Source organism: Lissotriton vulgaris, chromosome 10 (genome assembly GCF_964263255.1).
Source record: "Lissotriton vulgaris chromosome 10, aLisVul1.2, whole genome shotgun sequence".
NCBI lineage: Eukaryota > Metazoa > Chordata > Amphibia > Caudata > Salamandridae > Lissotriton > Lissotriton vulgaris.
Genome location: NC_141698.1, coordinates 832,457,928 through 832,483,633, shown reverse-complemented (window position 1 = coordinate 832,483,633; position 25,706 = coordinate 832,457,928). Strand labels below are relative to the sequence as shown.

At 49.0% G+C, this 25,706-nt stretch overlaps 1 long non-coding RNA gene across 1 annotated transcript; it reads right to left on the bottom strand.

Moving 5' to 3' along the window:
- Window positions 1-19,583: 19,583 nt before the first annotated feature.
- Window positions 19,584-20,196, bottom strand: LOC147688851 (uncharacterized). The gene is made up of 3 exons (XR_015300568.1): window positions 20,121-20,196; window positions 19,948-20,022; window positions 19,584-19,681 (listed from the first exon to the last, which is right to left on the bottom strand). It is a non-coding gene; the product is annotated as an uncharacterized LOC147688851 (long non-coding RNA).
- Between the last annotated feature and the right edge of the window lie 5,510 nt (window positions 20,197-25,706).

Sequence of the window (25,706 nt, the reverse complement as noted above, 5' to 3'; positions counted from 1 at the left end):
AAAGCTAAGCTGAGGGACACTGTCATTGATTATATATTTATGTCCCCCTCGCTGATAGCTAAGGTAATGTTCTATAATGCTAGATTGTCTACCTTTAGTGATCATCATCCCGTTATTTTATAGCTTGACAGACTGTGGCCTTCTGGGAACAGCAGGAACGAAATTGGAAGCTAACGGTCTGGTAACTGTCCAGGGGAGGACGCTCAAATGCTCCAAGGTAATCCCTGAATCTTTTTTGGCGGATCTTCGTGCGAAGGCCCGAGTAAATATTGCTAAATGCGTAGACTGTAAGACCCCTAGGGCTGAGGTTCTTAGTGTGTTTGAGGGAATCTGTGGCCAGATAGCTTCTGATTTGACTGTGATAACTAAACCCAGACCAAATATGGGAGAAAGGTGGATACCAACTGTGTACGTGCCCATCAAAATCTGGTTCAAGCCTTTAAGTCTCCTCGTGATAGGGAAAAGATAGCGATCTTAAGGAAGCAGTATAAGTCAGTGGTTTGTGCATGGAAAAGAGAGATTAACCATATCGCTGCTTGAGAGTTTCCCCTGCTGTGCTGGACAGCAATAAAAACGGGTGTGGTCATGACGAGCTCAGCTCGTCATGAGCACAGGAGCACTGTACTGCATGAGGAGCTGAGCTCGTCATGAGCATGTAAGGGGTTAAGGAAGAGGCCTGGAATGCACTTTTATCCGTGGAAGTTTTAAAGAATAGGTCAAGATTCTGGGCTATTGTCAATACACCCTATTTCTCTGGTACAGAGAACATTGCTATGGAAAGTAACACTACAGAGGCACAGTGGCTCACCCATTTTGAGGCTATTTATGGTGCTTGTGTGATTCTGGACCCCCTCGCTAGCTCAGAAAGCGATAGAGCCTTGCCTTTGCTGGTTTTTAAGGAGGAGGTTATTGAAAGGGCAATAACAGAGACATCCAGTAATAAAGCACCTGGCCCAGATTTTGTGCCTACAGACTTGTATAAATGTGACCCTAAATTCTGGGCTAAGATATTAACCCCTTTGATGCTCATGATGAGCTGGACTCGTCATAGCACACAGTGGTCGTGTGCTCATGACGAGTCCAGCTCGTCATGAAACATCGCCCTCGAAATCCCTCTGGTGCGGGCACCAGAGGGATTTCCTTTGTGCCAAAAGAGCCTCGGGAGCTGTGGGAGAGCTTCTCCGGCTGCCGAGGCCCCCCCTGGTTTCCTTGACATGACGATCAGCGTGCACGTCGCGCTGACGTCCTTTCAGTGAAACCGAAACTGAAATGAGCCAAGAGGCTCATTTCAGTTTCAGTTCCTACGTGCTCTGGGAGCTATCTCAGCCCCCTAAGCACGTAGAAACTCAGGAGAGGTACACTGGGAAGGGAAGAATCTCCCCTTTCCAATGGTACCCCTCCCTAGTGGATCACTGCTTGGGGATCCCCCCAGGAGGGCGATCCCAAAGCAAGGATCCTCCCACTAGGCACCAGGGAGGGGGGAGCGGCCCCTTGGGCAAGGGCCTTCGCTCCCCCCATAAAAATGTTGCCATAATTAGTCTTTCTGCCCCCCTGGGAGGTAGATGGGGGCAGTAGCCCCCAATCTGCCCTCCGCGGGGTAAAAAACCCACTAGACACCAGGGATTTTTTATAGGATATTTATTACGGGTGGGGGCTACCTAAAATGGGCATGCCAATGCCCCCACCCCCTGACCCCAAAATGAGTCTTTCTGCTCCCCCCTGGGGGGGCATATGGGGCAGTTGTCCCCAATCTGCCCCCCCCCCCCCGGGAGCAAAAAGCCCACTAAACGCCAGGGATTTTAGTTTTGCACAAATATTTTAAGGTGGGGGCTGCCTGAAATGGGCATGCCATTGTGCCCACCCTCCGCTACCATTACAGCCTGGGGGTCAGATGCGGCAGCAGCACCAGATCTGCCCCCCCACCCCCCTCCGGAAGCAGAAAGGCCACTAAACGGCAGCGATTTTATTTTTGCACCATTTTTTTAGGGTGGGGGCTGCCCCAAACGGGCTCACCAATGCCCCCACCCCACCACCATTACAGCCTTTTATGCTGCCCCCGGGAGGTAGAAAGCCCATTAGACACCAGGGATTTTTTATGGGATATTTATTAGGGGTGGTGGCTGCCCAAAATGGGCATGCCGATGCCCCCACACCCCTGGCCACAAAATTAGTCTTTCTGCCCACCCTGGGGCAGATGGGGCAGTAGCCCCCAATCTGCCTCCCGGGGGGGGGGGGCAAAAAGCCCACTAAACGCCAGGGATTTTGTTTTTGCACCATTTTTTTTAGGGTGAGGGCAGCCCAAAACGGGCACGCCAATGCCCCCACCCCGCCACCATTAGAGCCTTTCTGCCCCCCCCGGTGGGGCAGTAGCCCCCAATCTGCCCCCCCCTGGGGGAGTAAAATGCCCACAAGACACCAGGGTTATTTTGGGGCAAATCTGAATTAGGGTGGGGCCTCCCAAAATGGGCATGCCCCACACCCTCCCCTGCGAAAATGACAGCCTTCCTGCCCCCCTAGGAGGCACAGGGGGCAGGAGCCCCCAATCTGCCCCCCGGGGGGGCAAAAAGCCCACTAGACACTAGGGATTTTTTGTGCACATTTTTATTACAGTGGGGTCATTGGCATGCCTGTTTTTGGCAACCCCCATCCTAATTAAAATTTGCTCAAAAAAATCCCTGGCGTCTAGTAGGCTTTCTGCTCCCCCTGGGGGCAGATGGGGGCATTAGCCGACAATCTGCAATCAGATAGCTTCTGATTTGACTGTGATAACAAAACCCAGACCAAATATAGGTGAAAGGTGGTTTGTTACCAAATGTTCAAGGGCCCATCGAAAATCTGGTTCAAGCCTTAAAAAAGTCTCCTCGTGATAAGGAAGCAGTATAAGTCAGTGGTTTATGCACGGAAAATAGAGATTAAGGAAGAGGCCTGGAGTGCACTTTTATCCATAGAAGTTTTAAAGAATAGTTCAAGATTCTGGACTCGTAATGGCACACAGTGGTCGTGTGCTCATGACGAGTCCAGCTCGTCATGAAACATCGCCCTCGAAATCCCTCTGCTGCGGGCACCAGAGGGATTTTCTTTGTGCCCAAAAAACCTCGGGAGCTGGGGAAGAGCTTCCCCAGCTCCAGAGGCCCCCCCCAACTGGCTGACGTAATTTCAGTGAAACCGAAACTGAAATGAGCCAAGAGGCTCGTTTCAGTTTCAGAATCTACGTGCTCAGGGAGCTATCTCAGCCCCCTAAGCACGTAGAAACTCAGGAGAGGTATTGTTGGAAAGGGGAGAATCGCCCCTTTCCAATGGTAACCCTCACCAGTGGATCCCTGTTTGGTGATTGCCCCAGGGGGGTAGAAAGCCCACTAAATACCAGGGAGCTGCCTAAAATGGACATGCCGATGCCCCCACCCCCCTGGCCCCAAAATTTGTCTTTCTGCCCCCCCTGGGGGGCAGATGTGGCTGTAGCCCCCAATCTGCCCCCCGGGGGGCAGAAAGCCCACTAATCGCCAGGGATTTTTTTTTGCACCATTGTCTTTAAGAGTGGAGGCTGCCGAAAACGGGCACACCAATGCCCTACCACCATTACAGCCTTTCTGCCCCCCGGGGGGGTAGAAAGCCCACTAGACACCGGGGAGTTTTTATGGGATATTTATTAGGGGTGGCGACTGTCCGAAATGGGCATGCCAACGCCCTCGCACCCCTGGCCACAAAATTAGTCTTTCTGCCCCCCTGGGGTGCCAGACAATCTGCACCCTCGGGGGGCAAAAAGCCCACTAGTCACCAGAAATTTTTTTAGGTAAATTTGAATTAGGGTGGGGGCTGCCCAAAACAGGCATACCAATGCCCCCACCCTAAGAAAAATTTGCAAAAAAAAATCCCTGGAGTCTAGTGGGCTGTTTGCCCCCTCCAGTGGGCAGATTGGGGGCTCCTGCTCCCTCTGCCCCCTGGGGGTGGGCAGGAAGGCTGTAATTTCTGTGGGGGAGGGGGTGGGGCATACCCATTTTGGGCAACCCCTACTCAATTCAGATTTGCCCCAAAATAACCCTGGTGTCTAGTGGGCTTTTTATCCCCCTCCCGGGGTGGGGGGGGCAGATTGGGGGCTACTGCCCCACGGGGGCAGAAAGGCTGTAACAGTGGCAGGGGTTGGGGCCATTGGCGTGCCCGTTTCGGCCCGCCCCCACCCAAAACAGACATGCCCATGTCCCCACCCCCTCCCCTACAAAAATGCCAGATTTTCTGCCCTACCTGGGGGGCAGATTAGGGGCATTAGCCCTCAATCTGCCACCAGGGGGCAAAAAGCCCAGTAGACACCAGGGATTTTTTGGCACATTTTAATTAGGGTGGGGGCATTGGCATGCCCGTTTTGAGCAGCCCCCACCCTAATTAAATGTGCCCAAAAAACTCCCTGGTGTCTAGTGGACTTTCAGACCCCCTGGGGGGTAGATGGGGCATTAGCCCCCAATCTGCTCCGCCAGGAGGGAGGCAAAAAGCCCTCTAGACACCATGGGTTTTAGGGGGTAAATTAGAATTAGATTGGGGGCTGCCCAAAACAGGCATGCCATGCCCCCACCCTCTCCTCCACAAAAATTGCAGCCTTCCTGTCCTCCCTGGGGAGCAGATGGGGCAGTAGCCCCCAATCATCCCCCGGGGTGGGGCAAAAAGCCCACTAGACGCCAGGGATTGTTTGGGGCAAATTCTAATTAGGGTGGGGGCTGCCCAAAAACGAGCATGCCAATGCCCCTACCTGCAACAATTACAGCCTTTATGGCCCCCCTTGGGGGAATATGGGGCAGTTGCTCCCAATCTTCCCCCCCCTGGGGGGTAAAAAGACCACTAGACTCCAATGATTACGCTGTCTTGTTTGTGTGGGGGCTGCCCAGAATGGGCATACCAATGCCCCCACCCCCAAACAAATAGCCACAGTGTTTCTGACGCCTTGGGGGCATACCAGGGCAACCCCAACCCCCTGATATACCCCCAGGGCGTCAGACAGCAGACGAGGGACTGATTTGTTTTTAGCAATATGCCTACCTGTCGATTTTGGGCCCTAGCAAACATTTTTTGATAGGCAATGTTGATTTTGCCTCCAAATGTTTTGTGTCGCGGGTACTTGGGTCACACACAAGTGAGGCACCATTTTTATCGGGAGACCTGGGGGAACGCTGGGTGGTAGGAAATTTGTGTGAGCCCGTGATGCCACACTTTCCCACACAAAAATGTCTGAAAAAAGTTATTTTTTTCAGCTAAAATGGAGATTTGCAGGGGATTCTGGGTAAGGAAACGTTGGGGGATCAATGCAAGGCGCACCTCCCTGGTAGCCCTTGGGTGTCAACTTTTCAGAAATGTGTGGGTTTGGTAGGTTTCCCTAGATGCCGGCAGAGCTAGTGTTAAAAAACTACAGCTAGGCACTATGCCAAAAAAGGGTCATTATTGACAGCGAAATTGAGGTATGACCACGTTGCGTTTTGCACAGTTTCCTGTCGCAGGCACTAGGCCAACCCACACAAGTGCGGTACCATTTTCTCGGAAGACTTTGAAGAACGCAGGATGTGTGGAAATTTGTGGATCCATGCAGATTCCAGAACTTGTGGGGAAAATGGGTTTTTTGGACCCTTTTTCAGGTTTTCAAGGGATTCTGGGTAACAGAACCTAGTGGGAGGCAGTCAAGTCACCCCAACCTAGATTTCCCTGGGTGTTTAGTTTAAAAAAAAAAACATAGGTTTGCTAGGTTTCCCTAGGTGCCGGCAGAGCTAGGGTTAAAACACTACAGCTAGGCACTTTTGCCAAAAAGGGTCCTTTTTTATTAGGTCTCGCTCTCGAGACCTATTGTCACCGAGTTGCCTCTCAAGGGAGACAGAGCGGTGCACAAGCCTACCAGGGTCTGTGGACGCGCTTACGCAGGCCGGCCGAAGGCACGCACACACACACGCAGAGACACACACACACGCAGACATGCACACACACACACACACAGACACACGTGCAGACAGACACACACACGTGCCAAGCCCCCTAAGCCCCACTTACCGCATCAGGGCCTCAGTCGCCACTCCTGACTTCTGCTGCCACTGGTCCTCTGGGCCATCCACTCCGTGGGCGCGGGCTTCTCGCAAAGACAGAAGTCCCGCCCCACGACAGCCGTGAGCGTACACATCTAGAAACCGGATGTTCGGGAGCGTGCACGCTCACGGCTTGTTTTTGCAGCTGATAGATCTGCACGCGTCACCCTGCCGTTGTTCCGGAAGGCTGTGCGCGAGTCACGGGAGGAGGTATTGTTTGTTACTGTGGTGACTAGACGCTGTAAGTAAACACTATGCCAACACAAACCGTTGAATACTGTGTAGTGCATACAACGCAGAGTGAATATTCATGCTACCAGGCTAGGGGTTCAAAATGCTTTGACAGGAAACTGTTTTTGCGGTGGACTTGTAATTGTCTACCACCAATTATTTCTAATAGGTCCCATAACATTCGCGAAACCCACGTCCAGTTCTTGTACTTAAGTAGTAGTCTCCTCACCACAGAGCTGTTACCAGGCGCGCAACGCCCATTGAACTCACCGGGCTTCAGCCCGCCCCCATCGTGTGTGGCAGCCCGGGATGAGACAGATCCCGGGCACACACAGAGCTGCACCCGATCGTTTCACAGGTCTTTAAAAGACCATTTCAATGTTAATTAGGCCTTGCAGTTGTTTCACCCCTTCTATGAGCCCCTGCAGCTCCACTCTGCCTACTGATTAAAGGTTCAGCCCCCCCCACATTTTTTCTTAGCTCCCCCCGAAATTTGGCTCTAGTTGCGCCTCTGGCTGTTACAGTACTGATTCATGAATCTGTGCAGTTGTGCTGTAACCACAGCTAAATTTCCAGTTTACATATTTACAATGATCTTAATTTTGTTCAATGTTTTGTTGTCATGTTTCTGGTAATGCTAATATTATTCCTATATGGGTTCCAGGAGTGTCTCAGTCTCCCTACGGAAATCAGCGCACTTTACAGTGCTGTGTACACAACCAACGTGCATAGTGAGCTAACCTTAGGAAATTTCAGGCAGTGTGGTGGTGTTGGTTTGAAATTAGTAAACCTCTCCTTTGGCTTTCAACGCCTGTTTTTTTGGCATGCAATCCGCTACCCGTGTTTAAGAATTCTTTGGATTGATATCTTGTAAACAACTTTCTTTCTCTTTTTCTTTTTTCAGGAAGGTTGTTGGGTATGATCGTTATTTGGAGCTCTGCCCAAGACAATGTAGTATCAGGTGCACATACTGTTTGCACCCAGTTTTGCATATCCCATGTATTACTTTAACTGATCAAAATTCTCCGAGCATTTTGCAACGCCCAATTCCTCCGGGTTCATAGCTGTGCAGTGCTGGTGAGTTGGTGCTCAAAATTGGTCAACAATTAGAGTTGCGCACGTTATTATTTCCCGTTGCACTGGGGGGAACAACTTGTAATATGGACAAAAAAAAGCCTACAGATGAAATGCTTTCATATTCTTCAGGCATTTCAGCACTGAGAATGTGGCCGTATGCTTTTAAAAAAAATATTTTTTTTTTACATGAACAGTGCTTGTATCCAGCCTCCATCTCCATGTATTTCCCTGTACAACATTTCTTGTTGAAATGCTTTGAGATGTGTGACTAAATTATTTTCCCTTCACTAGATGTCCATCTTGCCTCGGTGGCCGTGATGGGGCGGTTTCTGCTTTGCTGTGCAGACATGGTACCCCAGTTTTGAGTGGGTCCCTGTGGGCGCTGCTACTCACCCGTCCCCGTAGGATAGTAACCTCAAGGTCCCCTTTATTTAGAGTGCAGGGTCGCCCCGTACTAAGGAGCCCTGGACGACACCGGAAACTGTATTCTGCGATGTGGTTCTGCTCACGGACCTCTTCCGGGTCATCGGGTGCCTAATGTCAACGCCCTGGGTACATGCCGAAAGCAAACCTACATAGCCCTTCTGTGTGCCTTTTAAAACCCGTTTAAGACTTGGAAACCCAGCGAGAGAGCTTGCTTAGCAGAGGTATTGTTTTATCGACACTAGCCAGAAAGTCCTGCGGTATCTTCTGATCCTGCCTGCGGGCCAGATTAGATTTTACTTGGAGATTTCAGGTGCGCCTTTAATGAAGCCGGGTGCAGACATAGCTGCTGGCAATGTGCAGCAATTGACTTCGTCTTCTGGATGACACTGTGAAATTACCTGCGGGAGGAATGCATTGTGTCCGGCGACAGCATATAAGCAGCTCCCATTTATAAGCGCCCCCGCCACCCCCAACAAATCACTTCGGTGCCTTTTCAGTCAATCGTCTACAGTTATAATTTCCTCTGCCTCTGAGACTGTCGGTGACTCACGCCTGCTAATTTAAACCCCTACTGTTTGTAGGAAGCCACAATGCTGGAGGCAGACTAGGTTGGAACCTCTAGTTCACTAGTTTCTGTGAGACTGAGCTATTGGGGAGGCACAATGGCGAAAGATGGTCCCTACTCATCTCGATAAGAAACATGCAGAGTTTTTTTAAACCTGTCCTGATCTGGCAGAATCAAGACAATCCTCTTGAATTTGTGTGTCTTTAGGCCTCGTGTATGTGCTGCATAGTTTAAGCAGATCAACTTTGCCACTGCTTTTTAGGTCTCGCCTATTAATCCCGCAAGGGATAATAGGCGTGCATATAGAGGCCAAACCAAGGTTCAAACCATCACGGATTTCGTCCAGTTCATGTGGTGCACTGGTGCGGAACGCGCATCCACATCAAAGCCATCCGCCTCCCTCCCACAGGCATCTGAAGCTTCCCTCAGAGTGCAATCGGCCTCTGGCATTTCTCCTCCCCCCTAATTATTCACCCCTGCTGTTGTTCAGACCCGCCACAGCAATGCTGCCCTCCTTCGACGCCGGCCGTCAAGCATTTTCTGCCTGCAGTCAGAGCTTGTTTAAACCATCGGCCACGCACCTTTCTTAATGCCTTATTTGCCCTATTTTTAATTAATTAGTATTCGTTTATGTAAAGCAGCCCGATGTGCATGTATTTAACAATAGTGGCTCAGCTCAACTTCTTTTAACATTTTCTGCTCGCCGTCGCCCTCGCCACTGCTCATCAGTACTTGTTTAATGCTCCCACTTTTTGTGTTCTATGACGATTGTTGGCATGGAAGTTATTTAATGTCAACGCGAGTGTGCTTGAAAACAGCTGCTGCCTGTTCACTTCTGAACTGCTTGTCTTTCAGCTGGTTTACATTGAGCGGCACGCGTTATTGCTCCTGGTTAATCTCTCCACTGCCTCTGTAGCCGCCACAATCTGCCTCACTTCCACTTCTGTATCTCCTCCGTGCCCCTCAATGCCATGGCCCTCCCTCTGCCTCTCTCACTCCTCACCCCAGCCTCCACTCCTCTCCCCCTTTCCATGTCCTCTTTCCTTCCCCTCCCGCTCCTTTTTTCCCTGTTGTTCTCATCTTCATCTCCCCAATGCTTACTCCTTTCCCAGGTCTATCTCCATTGCTGTGCCTCCCACCTCTCATGCCTCTCTCCCCAACTCATCTTCTCAGCCTCACTTCTCTTAATGTTGCATTCTCGGGCTCCCTCATCATGCCTCTCTCCGTTTCTATGCTCTCAGACTCCCTCTCCTGCTTCTCTCTCTTGCTTCGCTCTTGGCCTCCCTGTCCGTACTTCTCGCCCCTGATACACTCTGTCTCCCTCTACATGCTTCTGTCCCCTGCTGCACTCTCAGGCTCCCTGTCCGTGCTTCTCACCCTTGCTTCACTCTTGGGTTCCCTCTCCGTGCTTCTGTTCCTTGCTACACTCTCTGCTCCCTCTCCGTGCTTCTCTCCCCTGCTGCACTCTCGTGCTCCGTCTCCGTGCCTCTCTCTCCAACAGCACTCTTGGGCTCCCTCTCTCCAACAGCACTCTTGGGCTCCCTCACTCCCTAACAGCACTCTTGTGCTCCGTCTTCGTGCCTCTCTCCCTAACAGCACTCTCGGGCTCCCTCCCCGCGCCACTTTTCCTAACAGCACTTTCGGGCTCCCTCTGTGTGCTTCTCTTCCCTTGCTTGTCTCTGTCTCCCTCTCTGTCTTTCTCTCAACTGCTGCACTCTCTGGCTCCCGCTCTGTGCTTCTCTCCCCTGCTGAACTCTCGGGCTCCCTCTCTGTGCTTCTCTCCCCTGCTGCGCTCTTGGGCTTCCTCTTTGTGCTTCTCTCCCCTGCTGCATTCTCGGGCTCCCTCTCCATTGCTTCTCTCCCCTGCTCCAACCTTGGGATCCCGCTCCGTGCTTCTCTCTGCTATTGCACTCTCAGGCTCCCTCTCCGTGCTTCTCTTCCCTGCTGCACTCTCAGGCTCCTTCTCCGTTCCTCTCTCCCTTGCTGCACTCGGTCTCCCTCTCTGTGCTTTTCTTCCCTACTGCACTTTAGGGCTCCCTCTCCATGCTTCCCACCCTTGTTTCAGTGTTAAGCTCCCTCTCCGTGCTTCTCTCCGTTGCCATTCCCCTCAAATTGCCTTCCTCCTCTTCCTCCCTTTTTCGTCTCCCCCTGCTTGCCTCTTCTTTCACACTCTTTCCCCCTCTGTCCACACTCTTCTGTCTCTTCTTTTCACACTCTTCTCTGCCTCTCCTTTCCACACTCTGACACACTGACCCATTTACTCTTTCTGTTTTGCACTTACCTTGACCTTGGGCACTGAATTCTGCACAACAGTTTGCAAAAGAAACACAAATGTGTGCTCTGCTACTAGCTAATAAATTCAAGCAGTACAAAAGCATTGATCGATGTCTTGAGGTATTTTATTTTTGCCATGTAAACTTTGGCATCGTGGACATGAACAAAGATGTATTAGATGTTAATGCAGGGTTTATCTTTTCTGATGTGGCGGGTGTAGCATATGGAAACGCTTTGTCAGGCCACTTACAATGAAGGTGTATCTTTTCGTATTACAAACAAGGGCGGCATCTGTACTGATAATACGGAAGCGGAAGCCGTGCTGAAGCATTAAGTTAATGAAACTTGATGCTGCAGCACAGCTCCCACTTTAAAATCCACCTGGTTCTATGGTACATCTCAACCCCTCCCGCGCCCAGTTGGCTTCTAATCGTAAACTGAGAGGTGTTAATAGCCCCGGGCTCTCAGTCGCCTCGGAGTGGGATTTTTTTTTCTGTCAGAGTTGAGCTATCTCTCATTTCTCTCTCTCACGAACAGTCTAATTGGCATGGTTCACAGCAGGGGGTTCAAATTTGATATCAGTTACACTGTCACATTTACTGCCTACAGTACTTAGTTCTCTTTTTCAATTTTCACAACTTGTCTGAGTTTTAGGTCGCTATATTATGTTCACATTACCCAGGTGCCTGTTACCTTTTGCCAATGGATGCCATTAGATGTCAAGAGGTTTACAGTCGGGTGCTATTTCCATATGTTGAACCTGCACTGCGTCTATCACTGAGCCGCCTGGCGCTCGCGCATGAAACAGAGCTCGCCATATTTTAAAACTGCTCTGACAAGGCCTGTCCAGGAACATGAATACCATCTGCTCAGTCTTAGTGTAGCCAAGAATACAGTATCTAACAGCTCGTGAAATACAGGCTTGCTTCCACTTGCTGTGACTTTTGACATTGCCCCTGAATATCTTTCGGACTCTGCTGATACTTTTTTAGAAACATGCTGCAAGCAGACAGCAGACGCATGATGGGCGAGAAATGCCCTTCAGATCTGAAATGCTTTTTTTTTTAACACTGCACAGCTAAACGACTCTTTCCAAAGACGCTCTTTAGGCTGTATTTTTGGTAATATTTGTTAATTGATAAATAGTTCCAGAAATTCAACAGCATGTAACACCACAGCATCACTCAGCGCCACAGAATCACTCAGCACCACTCAATGCCACAGCCCCACTCAATGCCACAGCCCCACTCAATGCCACAGCCCCACTCAATGCCACAGCCCCACTCAATGCCACAGCCCCACTCAATGCCACAGCCCCACTCAATGCCACAGCCCCACTCAATGCCACAGCCCCACTCAACGCCACAGCCCCACTCAACGCCACAGCCCCACTCAACGCCACAGCCCCACTCAACGCCACAGCCCCACTCAACGCCACAGCCCCACTCAACGCCACAGCCCCACTCAACGCCACAGCCCCACTCAACGCCACAGCCCCACTCAACGCCACAGCCCCACTCAACGCCACAGCCCCACTCAACGCCACAGCCCCACTCAACGCCACAGCCCCACTCAACGCCACAGCCCCACTCAACGCCACAGCCCCACTCAACGCCACAGCCCCACTCAATGCCACAGCCCCACTCAGCACCACTGAAGGCCACAGCATCACTCAGCACCACTGAAGGCCACAGCATCACTCAGCACCACAGCACCACTCAAAACCACAGCACCACTCAACGCCACAGCACCACTCAACGCCACAGCACCACTCAACGCCACAGCACCACTCAACGCCACAGCACCACTCAACGCCACAGCACCACTCAACGCCACAGCATCACTCAGCACCACTGAAGGCCACAGCATCACTCAGCATCACTCAGCACCACTGAAGGCCACTGCATCACTCAGCATCACTCAGCACCACTGAAGGCCACTGCATCACTCAGCACCACTGAAGGCCACCGCATCACTCAGCACCACTGAAGGCCACCGCATCACTCAGCACCACTGAAGGCCACAGCATCACTCAGCACCACTGAAGGCCACAGCATCACTCAGTACCACTGAAGGCCACAGCATCACTCAGCACCACTGAAGGCCACAGCATCACTCAGCACCACTGAATGCCACAGCACCACTGAACGCCACAGCACCACTGAACGCCACAGCATCACTCTGTGCAACCATTAAACAACAACTGGTTCTAAAATGTTCTCTCAATGTTTCAAGCTTTATTACAAATGTCACAAAAATATGTTAATATTTCACTTCTGTTCTTGGATTTTCATCACAATAAAATATACTGAACATAATCTTCCCAAAAGTTATTTACAAAACTTTAAACTATTGCCATTATAAATTACAATAACTTTTATTTAAGTATTAATTATTTAAAAAAAATTTGTAATGTTAATACATCTAAGTCATGTAAATACAACACATATTGCATTGCAAATGCTATAGGTGTCACGTTTGCAAACGTTAAAACTATTGGCATTGTAAATGAAAAAGCTATTAATTTCGCAATTTTCAAAACCAACACGTAAATAATAATTTTGTCATTTACAATACCAATAGCTCAAACTTTCCTAATGCGAGACCTATAGCATTGCAAGTGCTTGTTGCGAAATTGAGGTGTGATCACGTTGCTTTTTGTGCTGTTTCCTGTCGTGGGCACTAGGCGGACCCACACAAGTGAGGTACCATTTTTCTCGGAAGACTTTGTGGAACGCGGGGTGGTTGGAAATCTGTGGATCCACGCAGATTCCAGGACTTTCCACCACGGTAATGTGGGTAAAATGTGGGTTTTTTGACAATGTTTTTGTTTTGCAAGGGATTCTGGGTAACAAACTGGTGGGAGGCAGTCAAGTCACCCCATCCTGGATTCCCCTGGGTGTTTAGTTTTCAACAATGCATAGGTTTGCTAGGTTTCCCTAGGTGCCGGCAGAGCTAGTGTTAAAAAACTACAGCTAGATACTTTGCAAAATAAATTTTCATTGCGAAAATGTGGTGTGTTCACATTCGGTTTTGAGCCATTTCTTGTCGTGGGCACTATGCCTATCCACACAAGTGAGGTACCATTTTTATCGGGAGACTTAGGGTAATTCAGATTTGTAAAGCAACTGTTATTTCCTATTGATTTTTGAAGCATTTCTGCCTTCCAAATGAAAGACATTGTGTAAAAAAGAAGTCATTTCGAAAAATGACCGATAATTCTCATGCTAGTATGAGTATTCCCAATTCCGACAATGTGCAAATATGTACTGTTTCTAAACTCTATAATTTGTTCCCATTTCAGAAATACATCAGTGTCTTTCATACTCATTTTTCCATGTATACATTTTCCCACAATAATTGCTATATACCCGGTACATAATAAAAAGCCATTGCAAATTGCTGCTCCGTTTTTGACTCTGGGTTAGTCTGGTTCTTGGTGAACCTACAAGTCCTAAATATCCTCACAACCAGAAAGGTCCAGCGGATGTAACGGTATATTGCTTTCAAAGAGCTGTCATGATTACAAGAAGTTACAGGTGAAAACGCTGACACAAAGGCTGTTTTTTCAACTAATTTTCAATTTTTCCCTATATTTAACTGTTAGTTTCTATAAAGAAACCTTGATGGATCTACACAAATGACCCCTTGCTGAATTCAGAATTGTCTACTTTTTAAAAATGTTCCAGGATCCATTATTGCTTTCGCACCCATTTCTACCATTAACTGGAAGGGGGTTGAAAGCACAAAAAATAGCAAAAATAGGCTCTGTCCCAGAAAAATGCCAAAACTGTGTAAAAAATGTTGGTTTTCTGACAAAAGTCTGTCATTCCCTAAAAGCTGGGAAAATGTTGATTTCAACCCCACAATGTTTTGATAACATTTGCAGGGAAAAACCCAGACGCTTTCATTTGCAGCCCGTTTTTCCAATTTTTCAACAAAAAAACCCCCAAAAAGTTGCTGTATTTTGGCTAATTTCTGGGACCTCTCCAGGGAAATCTAAACCCTGGGTACCTGTAGAATCCCCATGATGTTGGAAGAAAAGGATGCAAATTTGGCGTGAATGCCTTATGTGGTCAAAAAGTTACAGGGGCTTAAGCACGCACTACCCCAAATCGCCAAAAATAGGCTTGGCACAGGGGGGGGGGGGGGGGGAAGGTCTAGCAGCGAAGGGGTTAACTAGCGTTTTTAATGCTTCGGGTGTTCAGGGGTTTCCTGTATCATGGTCCCTGTTGACTATTGTACCAGTTTTTAAAAAGGGCCAGAGAGGGGATCCACGGTGCTACAGACCAATATCATTGATTGATTCTGCAGGCAACATTTTAGGTAAATGATTTTAGTTAACATCACGGATTGGGCAAACGACAATGAGGTTTTATCAAATTTACAATATGGTTTTAGACAGGGCAGAAGCACTATGGATCAGTGCCTTAACTTATACTTATTAATTAGTAAATATACCATAGGAAAAAAGGGTTTGCTGTAAATGGCTTTTATGGATCTTACTTCAGCGTTCGATCTTGTGAACAGATCGAAACTGTGGACTATTTTACTTGATATGGGCATTGATCCTCCCTAGTCCACTTTTTGGCAGATCTACACAGGGACCTTTCGGCATCAGACAGAGTGACCAAGGATGGTAAATGCACCAGGCACTTTAAATCGGGCATAGGTGTCTGCCAGGCATGTATATTGGCGCCACTACTTTTTACTTTATATATTAATGCCCTAGATAAAATTATAAACCATGCCAGCCTGGACATTCCGCGTGTAGGAGAAAGGACTATTCCAGTCCTCCTATACGCAGACAACGCTGTCCTATCTGCTCGTACAGCTATAGGTCTCCAGAGGCTTTTGGATGCGTTTGGGGAATATATGAAGTCACTGGACTTAATAGTGAACATTGCGAAATCACATGTCATGTAAATGGGCCAAAGAAACAGAAAAACAAATAAGTTTTTCTGTAATGGAACAGAGGTGTCCAGGGTAACCTCTTTTACATATCTGGGGGTCTTATTCGCCAATAGATGTTCCTAGGTCCCCCAAGAAAAAACAAAAAAACATGCAGTTCAACAACAGCCTTATTAAGGTTTGCACAGCGCTTTGGGGCAAGGCCCTTGGAAGCCATGCTTAGCACATATAGATCCAAATGTTTGGCCCTTGCAATGGACGGTTCAGCTATCTGGGGATATAAAAATCTGGCAGTGGTTCAGATAGCAGAAAACGAATGTTTACGCATTCTCCTGAGTGTACCTCATTCAACCCCCACCTTTGATATCCATCAGGAATTGGGTTTGGGTTATGTGTCTGATCGGGTGAGAATAGCTCCATTGGTATGCTGGCTTAAAACCTGGCTCACCCCAGATTTATCACTGAACCATTTGATCATGAGGGATTGTGTCACTTTGGACAAAGCCAGCAGTATTCCATGGCTTTCCAATGTTAAGTCTATGCTTTTGAAGCGGGGTCGCCCGGTACTTTTTAATGCTCCAGAAGGGATTAAAAAGGAGGATGTGAAATGGGTTAAGACACAATTAATGAACATCCTGATAATGGAACGTGAAGAGCTGGAGCTAAAGAAACCCTCTGTCAGGGCTCATTATTTGACAAAATCCTCACCACTAATGGAGCCATATCTGAGAATTGTGACTAAGCCATTTCATCGCTGGCTCCTGACCAGGTTCAGTCTTAATTTAATTCATTTCTCGCTTGGTAACCTGACAGGCTGGTGCAAACCATAGGATATATGCCTGTGTCAGTGATATAACTTCTCACCACAGGATACGCTGCATTTCATGATGTTCTGTGAGTATTATATAAGTGTGGGCCAAAAATCCGTTCCGCTCGCTGAATTTGCGGCAAATCCGCGAAATTGACGAAGAATCCGCAAATCCGCTTGCGGGCGGATTTTTTTTTTTGCACTATACATTTACCCAACGAGGTAGCACTTACTGATACTCCAGTTCAGTAGAGCTCAAATGCAGTAACACATTACAATCAGCACAAAAAACTAGTGAGCACTGTTGAGGCTAGGCAGGTGTGCTTTCTCCCCAGATCTACCGTCTACAATTAGCTGTCATCCTTGAGGAGGTCTTTGCATCCACAAGTTTTTTGAGCGCAATCCCCTGTACTTCCTGTGACCAGGAGGCTGCTTTCTCCTCATCTGCTGCTCCGATCGGTCTCTGACCCTTTATAAACAAGATGCATGTGAACATCGCATAGATGCCCCGCCGTTTGGCCCCGCTCCACACACACTAGGGTATGCAACATCTTCCCGCCCTTTCCCCCACTGTGATGGACAGCTCACTCGAGGGACCTCGGCACCTATCGGCGCGGTGGCAAAGGTACAGACACACGTGGTCACTGGAGACCACTCTTTTGGCCCTTTACACAGCTGTAGTGTGGCAAAAGCACTATACATTTACCCAAGGAGGTAGCACTTATTAATTTGCCAGTAGAAAGTACTCCAGTTGAGTGGAGGTATGGCACAACACAGTGGCATCTTCGTGGATAAATATGCAGGGCAGGATACATTCTGTCACGATGCTCCTGCCACAAAAATTAAACCTCAACAGGAAGCCCTTACAGATATAAATAAAGCTGGTGCCCGAGTTGAAGCTCAAATTTAGTCACGCATTATAATCAGCCCAAACAACTAGTGAGCAGGGTCGATGCTATGCAGGTGTGCTTCCTCCCCATATCTACCATCTATAATTAGATGTAATCCTTGATGGAGGTCTTTGCATCCACGAGTTTCTCGAGCGCAATCCCCGTGTTCTTACTGTGACCAGGAGGCTGCTTCCTTCTCTTCTGCTGCTCTGATCGGCCTCTGACCCTTTATAAACAAGAGGCATGTGAACTCGCATAGATTCCCCGCCCATTTGGCCCCGCTCCACAGACACTAGGGTATGCAACATCTTCCCGCCATTTCCCCCACTGTGATGGACAGCTCACTCGAGGGAACTCTGCGCCTATCGGCGCGGTGGCAAAGGTACAGACACACGTGGCCACTGGAGACAACTCTTCAGGACCTTTACACCGCTGTAGTGTAGCAAAAGCACTATACATTTACCCAACGAGGTAGCACTTACCAGTACTTTGCCAGTAGAAAGTACTCCAGTTGAGTAGAGGTATGGCACAACACTGTGGCATCTTCGTGGATAAATATGCAGGCAGGATATATTCTGGCACGATGCTCCTGTCACGAAAATTAAACCTCAACAGGAAGCACTTACAGATGTAAATAAAGCTGGTGCCCAAGTTGAAGCTCAAATTCAGTCACGCATTATAATCAGCCCAAACAACTAGTGAGCATGGTCAAGGCTATGCAGGTGTGCTTCCTCCCCATATCTACCATCTACAATTAGATGTAATCCTTGATGGAGGTCTTCGCATCCACGAGTTTCTCGAGCGCAATCCCCGTGTTCTTCCTGTGACCAGGAATTCTCTGATCGGCCTCTGACCCTTTATAAACAAGAGGCATGTGAACTCTCGTAGAAGCCCCGCCCGTTTGGCCCCGCTCCACACACACACTAGGGTATGCAACGTCTTCCCGCCCTTTTCCCCACTATAATGGACAGCTCACTCAAGGGACCTCGGCGCCTATCGGTGCGGAGGCAAACTTACAGACACATGTGGTCACTGGAGATAAGTCTTCTGGCCCTTTACGCAGCTGTAGTCAGTGTAGGAAAAGCAAGATACATTTACCCAACGAGGTAGCACTTACTGATTTGCCACTAGACAGTGGCAAACAGTCTATTTGTGCAAATCCGCGAGTCCGTTAATTTTTTCACGAACTCGCTGATATTTTTGCTATTTCGAGTAAATTCTCAGACAGCAAATCCGCAAAATTCGCCCATACTTAGTATTATAGTGAAATTCGTAGGAGGTTCTTGGTCCCTCTTTTGAGGGATGAGGGCTTCCTACAGGTTAGACCTGCATTGCTTTATCTCCAAATGCTGAATCTTACTTGGGACATTTTTAATATTGCTAATTTTTTTTAGTTGCTGCTGTTCGCCTTAGGAAAAAGACTCCCTCTGCTACATGTTGTATGAAATTTCAAATATTATATTCTTATTCAATTTTATCAAAATGTTTAATTAGCTCTGATTAATTTAATTCATAAGCACAGGTGTACCACATGTAAGAATTGTGAAAACTAAGTCATAAGCTTGTTACGAAGACACTAAGAGTAATGTCCAGTTTTTTTCAAAAATCCTCTTTATTGTTCCATTTATAAGAAAGAACATCCGACGCGTTTCGTCCCAGATGGGACTTCTTCTGGGCTGTATTATAACGAAACAAAACATATAAACATACAATTAAAATCATGAACTATATATATGCTCAGCCGAGCAACAATAGTCACAAGTTAAAAAACATAGCTGCCAGTATTACAATATCCAATTCAATCTTAGTACACAAAAGGGCGCCAATAGGGCCAGGCTGTTGGCCATGGCCTTCCCAAACCTGGTACAAAGTCATAATGTCAATACTATCTGTTCACTTAGTCACTTAGTCCCACTCCATTCCTGTTTCTATCATACAGGAGAATAAATCAGGAAAAAAGGCATTTGGGAAAAAAAATAACCATAAAGAACCAGTGGCAGAACTGTCCTCTGCCCATACAATTGTAACAAAAAAGACGAAAGAATACATACTGAGTCATGGCAATCCTGCGGATAGAGAATAGTATAAAAACAACATAGGGACCTACCGAGATGAACTGACACCTCATGGACGATTCGGCAGGTCGTGAGAGAGTAGACAAATGTTGTGATAACTGCTGCTTTATGCACTGCCCGGATGTATCTATTCCCAAAAACAAGAAAAGCAAGAACGTCTGAGCCTTAAGACGGCACTTGGGATGTTCTCCTCCCTGTCCCAGTCGCACCCCCCCCTACGTCATCAGTGATGTAGATGGTAAATATCCAGGGGGGGCAGAAACGGTCACTCACGTTTGTAAAATTGGAGTGAAGTTCTTCCTATTCACTTTGTCTTTGAAGGAGAAGTAGTTCCTGATCAGGATTCGATGGAGAGAGGGCTGTGGTTTGGACTGTGGAAGACATTGAAGGTAGATAATAGATGTATAAGTGTACATTAGTGAAGTCGGGAGCCCTGCCCAAGAACCCAAAATATCATGGGATTGACATTATAAACCTCTTATATGTGTCTAACGTAAGCATTATATCTGTCTGTAACCTAGTCCCGTTCATGGCCATAAAACCAGAACAGGATTCACATGTCGTTTACTGACTCTCCCCTAGGGGGAGCCCCAGAGATTGCCCATGCGACAATCACTCCTGTGTGGATAATGCTTACCCTTATATGTCCCGAAAATCAAGAAGCTTGTGTAATATCCAGGCGAGCACCATCAATCAGATGTGCCACATAGACCTGAGAAGAGGGATGGGAAGAACACAAGATTTTCAAAAATTCAGTAAACTGTGGCGATGAGCATAGTGAATGGATGTAACACAGGAGTTCTAAATTACCTGGTCTCCAATTCTAAGGCTCAGTTCGGCAATCCAAGGTATAAATAAGAACTTTCCTATGTCCCTGGCCGACTCTAAAAAGGATGAGAGGTAAAATTACATTAGAGACTCAATAAAATAGGTTGATGGACATGGTACATGGAAGTCGCGCAGATGTACTGAATTACCTGGTCTCCAAATCTATGGCTCAGATCGTCAATCCAAGGTATAAATGCAAACCTTCCTATGTCCGTGGCCGACTCTAAGAAGGATGAGAGGTGAAATTGTATTACTGAGGGAATGATTACTCTGTATAATTACCAGATTAGTCGCGACGGGTGTTTGGTTAGTTATGAGTGGTATTAACGAGACGTACTTCTAACATGACTTTCGACAAGCCTGCATAATAAGCAAAGTGTCGTGTTACATATATCATGCCTTCGGTCACCCGGGATGTCCCCCTTTTATAATGTCACCAAAACAGGCGACTTCGAACAAGAAGGATCAATCAATCAATCAAGAAATTTGTATAGCGCGCTACTCACCCGGAGGGTCTCAAGGCGCTTGGGGGAGAGGGGTCCGCTACTGCTCAAACAGCCAGGTCTTGAGTTGCTTCCTGAAGGAGAGGTGGTCTTGGGTAAGGCGGAGGTGGATGGGGAGGGAGTTCCAGGTCTTGGCTGCCAGGTAGGAGAAGGATCTTCCTTCCATGGTGGCTCTTTGAATGCGTGGAACGGCGGCGAGGGCGTGGCTGGTCGATCGTAGCTGGCGGGTGGGGGTGTAGAAGGTCAGGCGGTTGTTGTGGTACCTGGGGCCCAGGTCGTGGAGGGCCTTGTGTGCGTGGGTGAGGAGACGGAACGTGATTCTCTTGCTGACGGGGAGCCAGTGCAGGTCTCTCAGGTGTGCGGAGATGTGGCTGTGTCGGGGGATGTCCAGAATGAGTCATGCAGAGGCGTTCTGGATGCGTTGGATTCTTTTCTGCAGTTTGGTTGTTGTTCCGGTGTAGAGGGCGTTTCCGTAGTCCAGTCAGCTGGTGACAAGTGCCTGGGTGACCGTCTTCCTGGTTTCAGTGGGAATCCATCGGAAGATCTTTCAGAGCATGAGTAGGATGTTGAAACCCGATGATGAGATCGTGTTGACTTGTCTGGTCATCGAGAGGGAGGAGTCCAGGATGAAGCCCAGGTTGCGTGTGTGGTCCGTTGGTTTGGGTGCGCTGCCCAGGGCAGGGGGCCACCAGGAGCCGTCCCAGGCAGAGGGTGATGATCCAAGGAAGATGAGGACTTCCGTCTTGTCTGAGTTCAGTTTCAGGCGGCTGTTCTTCATCCACTCGGCTACGTCTTTCATCCCTTCGTGTAGGTTTATTCTGGCGGTGGCGGGGTCGTTGGTGAGAGAGAGGATCAGCTGGGTGTCGTCGGCGTAGGAGATGATGTTGAGGTTGTGTTGGCGTGCGATGGCTGCGAGGGGGCTCATGTAGACGTAGAAGAGGGTGGGGCTGAGTGAGGATCCTTGTGGTATGCCGCAGATGACTTCGGTGGCCTCGGATCTGAACGGGGGGAAGCGGACTCTCTGGGTTCTTCCGGCGAGGAATGAGATGATCCACTCCAGTGCCTTCTCGTGGATTCCGACGTTGCTGAGGCGTTGTACTAGGGTGCGGTGGAAGACAGTATTGAACGCTGCAGAGAGGTCCAGGAGGATGAGGGCAGCTGTTTCCCCTTTGTCGAGCAGGGTTCGGATGTCGTCAGTGGCTGCGATGAGGGCGGTCTCGGTGCTGTGGTTGGCTCGGAAGCCGGACTGTGAGTGGTCGAGAGATCCGTTCTTCTCGAGGAAGGCGGCAAGCTGTCTGTTGACGGTCTTCTCGATGACTTTGGCAGGAAACGGGAGGAGCGAGATGGGGCGGTAGTTCTTGAGGTCGGTGGGGTCTGCTGATGGTTTCTTCAGGAGGGCGCTGAGTTCGGCATGTTTCCAGCTCTCCGGGAAGGTGGCGGTGTTAAAGGAGCAGTTGATGATGTCCCGGAGTTGGGGTGCGATGACAGAGTCTGCCTTGTTGAAGATTTGGTGGGGGCATGGGTCGGTTGGCGATCCGGAGTGGATGGTGTTCGTGTGGATGGTGTCTTCGGTTCTGACCAGGGTCCAGGCGCGGAGGGTGGTGGTGGGGGGCATTGGTTCTGTGGTTGGGTGCGTGGTCTGTTCGCCGAAGCTGTTGTGTATGTCTGCGATCTTGCTGTGGAAGAACGAGGCGAGTGAGTCGCAGAGGTCTTGCGAGGGAGTGATGTCGTTGTTTCCGGCACTGGGGTTGGAGAGCTCTTTGACGATGCTGAAGAGTTCCTTGCTGTTGTGTGCGTTGTTGTCTAGTCGGTCCTTGAATGCTGACTTCTTGGTGGTGTGGATCAGCTGGTGGTGTTTGCGGGTGGCGTGCTTGAGGGCGGTCATGTTGTCTGTAGTCTGTTTTTTTCGCCAGGCTTTCTCGAGGGTACGGCAGTTCTTCTTGGAGTTCTTGAGGTCGTCGTTGAACCAGGAGGCTTTCTTGCTGCCGGGCCTGCTGGGATGGTTTTTCAGGGGTGCAAGTTTGTCCGCGCAGTTGGTGATCCACTGTGTGAGGTTGATGGCTGCTTGGTTGGGGTCTTTTGACCTGGTGGGAGGGTTCTGGTTCAGTGATGTGGTGAGCTGGTCGGTGGTGATCTTGTTGCAGCTCCTGCGGGGTACCTGTTGCGGGTGGTGGTGAGTCGTGGTCCTTCTGAAGCTGAAGTGGACGCAGCTGTGGTCTGTCCAGTGGAGTCCGGTGGGGTGGCTGAAGGAGATGTACTTGCTGGAGGAGAAGATGGGGTCAAGCGTGTGTCCGCCGTAGTGGGTGGGGGTGTTCACCAGTTGCTTGAGTCCGAGGTTGGCGAGGTTGTCCAGCAGGGTGGTGGTGTTGTTGTCGTTGTTGTTCTCCAGGTGGAAGTTGAGGTCCCCTAGGAGGATGTAGTCAGCGGAGGGGAGGGCGTGTGGGCTGATGAAGTCTGCGATGTCTTCGCTGAATTGTGTGCGGGGTCCTGGGGGTCTGTAGATGAGGGTGCCTCTGAGTGTGGTCTTGGGGTCGGTGTGTATCTGGAAATGAAGATGTTCGGCGGCCGTGAGGGTGTCGTTGGAGTTGGTCATGATGTGGATGGTGTTCTTGTGGACGATGGCGATGCCTCCTCCTGTCTGGTTAACAGGGTCCCTCCGGGTGATCTTGTATCCATCCGGGATGGCTATGGCGATGTCTGGTGCTGAGGAGGCGTTCATCCAGGTTTCCGTGAGGAAGGCGACGTCTGGAGATGTGTTGTCGAGCAGGTTCCATAGTTCCACGGCGTGTCTGTGGACGGAGCGGGTGTTGAGCAGGATGCACTTCAGGTGGTTGCTGTTGGTGCTCGGCTTGACGGGTGCGGGTGCGGTGCAGGTCCGGATGCAGGCGAACTTGCAGGATTGGCAGGTGAAGGGTCTGTGGGTGCTTCCTGGGGTGGCTTGGGGGCAGCCGGGGAGGCGGCCGGTGTTGAGCGCGTTGAGGGTGGCGGCGTTGTAAGTCCGGCAGGTGGGCTGGCATCTGCGGGGGCCAGGGGGTCTGGCGCTGGGTGCGGTCCAGGCGCGGACGGGCGCAGACGGGCTTGCCTTTGGCGCATACGTGCGGACTCTGCCTTAAATGGAGAGTGGGGGGGGCGGAGCGAGGGAGGAGCAGCTGGGAGGCGGGAGTGGGGTGGCGAGTGGGGAGGGGAGCGGTGATGCTGGAGGGAACGGGGGTGGGGCCGTGGGGGAGCAGCGGCAGGGAGCGGGGTGGAGCAGCGGCAGAAACGGCGGTGGAGGCACAAAACAATCAGGGGCACAACAGTGGACGATAAACTAACAATTACAGGCACAAGACTGAGATCAGGGGGCAGAGGGCAGAAACAGTACTGGCGCAACACTGGGAGCGAGAACAGGGGCACAACAGTGATGAGGCAGACGATAAAAACAACAAACAATTACAGGCACAATACCGAGATCAGGGGGCAGATACAATGCTGGCAGCGGCAGTGGCAAGTGGATACCGGGCACACTCAGATGGGCCACACGGCGGGAGGAGCGACCAGCTCTGACCAGGTCAGGTCAAAAAATTGAAGTCAAAATAACCGCCCCATAAGGAGTACGGCTTGTAAGCAAATTGTTCATGTATCTTGCCCCCGATAAACCACGACAAGTCACCCTCTTATGTTACTGTTGGGAGAGGATTAGGGTAGCAAGAGTTACAGTCCTGATATGTATATATAGTATTAGCGCAAACGGGCAGAGGATTACTTCAGACGAAAAAACAAATAGCAGAGTGGCTAAATCCACCTCCCAAGTGGCCTTGAAAGAGAACCATGTGGAACGCGGAAGCCCCACCGGTTACTACATTAGCATAAATGCTTACCGCGGGAGGACGGTTGGAGCGGCTCGATCTGTCTCCTTCAATGTACTTCTTCACTCCTCCAGTTAGAATAGCATCTGGTGGAAGTGGGTCGTGTGGGAGCCGGTATATATATCCCCAACTGATTAGCTTATCAATTACACCTGTGTAAACCTAAACAGGCAGGTACAAATACTAACCTGGCAGCCCATGTATATTGCGCTGCCATATTGGAATGTAGCGGATACTTATCATATGAGGCATGTAATCTTATATATAGATGAAAAAGAGGTACTGCACGTCCCGGGGAAGCAACCACTCTTACAGATAAATCCTATGGTTACAATTCTCCGAGCACACATATCCAAAATTGTAATCGTAAAGGCAGAAGGTGTGTCAAGCCCGGTATTGGCAATGCGCATTACTAATGGAAATGATGGCCATCTTGGATTGGTCAGAAGCTAATCAAACGGCATGATAAACTAAACACGATATGTACTCTGACGAAAAGCGAGTCCATGGTAATTTTGGGCAATGGTATTCAAAAAGAATAACGGTAAAGAGTCTCTACAGCGTGTAGCAATCACACAGTATTGCCATAACTCAGCGAAATTTGCGTCGTTCAAAAATTAGAATAAAAGTGTGAACAATTGTTCTTCCTATGTAAATACACAGGACAAAATTACCCTGTCTGACTAGATGATTCCTTCTTGGCATATTTAACCTCGCAGTGAGAGACAACAATCCATTATTTTGTGATGAAATACAAAACATAATCTTTTGGCCGCAATTGACAGATGGAATTAACAATATTAAGTTTTCCACAATGAGATGATTCCATCTTGGCTTATTTGACCCTAGGATGGAAAAACATCAGGCAAAAACAATTTTTTAAAAAGAATTATACAACTGCTGCTGATGCTTTTTACTCTTTCATTTTATCATTGCTCGTATGTGTTGATTGACAATATGAACTGGTTTTAGGGACTTTCTGTATTGTACTGTTATGATTTTAATAAATTGAATAAAGTGGTTATGTCTGTCCGTCTGTCTGACTTACAATTGGTTTTGTTTGAGTACAGCCTGGGCTGTCTCTTGCTTTGTCCTAAGTGTTGATTTGTGGGAAGGGACTGTTTTTTGTGTGAGAATGGCTTGCTTTAATAAGCAGTGTTGTGTGTTCTGAGTGTATGATCCCCCTCTTGAAAATGTCTTGAATGAGGTCAATGTGT